The sequence below is a fragment of the Penaeus monodon genome, chromosome 11, assembly GCF_015228065.2.
Source record: "Penaeus monodon isolate SGIC_2016 chromosome 11, NSTDA_Pmon_1, whole genome shotgun sequence".
In the NCBI taxonomy this organism is placed as follows: domain Eukaryota; kingdom Metazoa; phylum Arthropoda; class Malacostraca; order Decapoda; family Penaeidae; genus Penaeus; species Penaeus monodon.
The window spans coordinates 37,951,557-37,954,056 of NC_051396.1; positions in this window are offsets into that span (position 1 = coordinate 37,951,557).

Here is a 2,500-nt window from a genome sequence, read left to right on the forward strand (position 1 = left end):
AGATAGATAGATAGAGAGAGAGAGCCAGCCAGCTATATAAACAGACAGACAGACAAAGAGAAAGAAACAGACTCGAACACGAATTTACTGCCTTGTTTAGTTTTGTATACTTGGTTTCTCTTATAATGATAAATATTTACATATTTATACTTCAATATCTCAATATTTTACATCTCTATATGTCTGTCTCACTCACCCATTTACTCACCCACTCACACATACGTATTTTTTTTTCTCTCTCTCTCTCTTTCTCTCTCTCTCTCTCTCTCTCTCTCTCTCTCTCTCTCTCTCTCTCTCTCTCTCTCTCCCTTGCACACACACACACACACACACACATACACACACACACTCACACACACACACACACACACACTATAGCATATGCATAAGTCCATTTCTGTTACCAGTGGACCACGTGGCTGGTTACCACGGGGATCCAAGTCCCCAAATAAGAACCATTCACTCAGCGAGGGCGTAGATGACGAGGTCATGTGATCTCGTTTGACCATTGAGTTCGTGACCAGAGCTCGACGCGGTAAGGTCGGCTTAGCCCTCCCCCTCCGGGCTAGCCGACCTGACCCATGTCCCAGCATACCGCTATTACCCATATTTATAGACATTGTCTCGTGTGTTCCATACTGTGTGTTGTACGACTCCCAATAAAGAGTCACGCCGTTATACCAGTATCACTACCCCTGCAAAGCCATTATAATAGGGTTCTATACCCGTTATACACACTCAAACTCACACTCATATATTGATCCCCTCTACAAACATATGTGAGACTTCCTAAGACCGTTCAGTGTGTCCCAAAGTAGTATGTCAGATCTGCTCAAGGCATTTCTGTGTCTGAGAATCTCTTATATGAATTTCTTGGAAGAAGATGAGGCAACAGATCCGTCTATGTTGATCAGTGTTGGAATCCAGACTGACATAAACTGTTCTAAAGTCCTCTAACATTTTCCAGGAAAGTATGTTAATGAGAACTATCTCTACTGGATTCTCTCAGTAGTTTTTTCTGGGATGGGGTTTGGTCTTTCTGACTTCCTCCCCGTTCCTTCGTCTGTGTAAATGTCTGTCTCTCTGTCTCTCTCTATCTCTCTCTCTAACCTCTCTTTTTCACCCTCCCCCTCTCTGTCTTTCTTTCTTTCTCGCCCTCTCTCTTTTTATATGTCTCTGACTCTCCCTCTCTCTTTTTCTCTCGCTCTTAGTCTGTATCTCTCTCTCCCCTCTCCCTCGCGCTCTCTCCTCTCTCTCGTCCTCCCCCTCTCTCACACACAGCCTTCTCTCGCCTCGCCTCACTCTCTGACTCTGTCTTATTCTCTTCCCCACCCCTCTCTCTCTCTCACACACACACAACCTCTCCCCCTCCATCTCTCTCTCCTTTACTGAAGGAAACATGTCTCACCTTTCTGACTCCCTCTTCCTTCAGTCTGTTTCTTTTTCTTACCTCTCTGTCTAGCCCCCCCCCCCCTCTCTCTCTCACTCGGTCTCTTCCCTACCTCTCTCTTTCAGTAATAATAATCCCGAATTAATGGACAAACTAATCAACAAATATAATATGATTATAATGACCGAGATTAAGTGAACCGAAACACCTTCCTTTGCTTTCAGAACCAAACTGCAGAAGAATTTCGAAATGCGTCCATGTGTAATATATTTGTGAACTTGTCATTTTATTTCTGAATTTGGCCGATTCCGAATTACCTATGTAATATCTGTGATGCACGCACACACACATACACTCGCATGCACACACACACACACACACACACACACACACACACACACACACATACACACACACACACACACACACACACACACACACTCGCACACACACATGCACGCACGCACACACGCACGCACAGGCATTGACAGAGAGAGAGAGAGAGAGAGAGAGAGAGAGAGAGAGAGAGAGAGAGAGAGAGAGAGAGAGAGAGAGAGAGAGAGAGAAAGAGAGAGAGAGAGAGAGAGAGAAGAAAGAGAGAGAGAGAGAGAGAGAATAGATAAACAGACAGACAGTGTTGCAATAGATGGTAACTTTCCTACCTCACCCTCAAAAGAGGAGGCCGCCCATTGCCTCTTGTCCTCGAGGCTGATCCCGGAGTGACTCGAGTGCCCCAAAGTAGTATGTAAGATCCGCTCAAGGAATTTCTGTGTCTGAGAATCTTTGATATGAATTTTATCGGAAGAAGGCGAAACGGCAGATCCGTCTATGGTGGTCAGTCTTGTGGAAGCCAGACTGACATAAACTGTTCTAAAGTCCCGCAACTTTTTCCAGGGAAATATATCTCTCTACTGTATTGTCTCAGTAGCTTTTTTCTGGGATGAAGTTTGCTCTTTTCTGACTCCCTCTCCCTTCCATCCTGTGTGTGTGTGTGTGCCTGTCTGTCTGCCTCTCCCGCCAACCCTCTCTCTCTTAACTCTCTCTCTCGCCCTTATTGTCTCTGTATCGTCTCTTTCTCTCTAACCTCTCTCTCTGCCTGTCTCTCTCTCT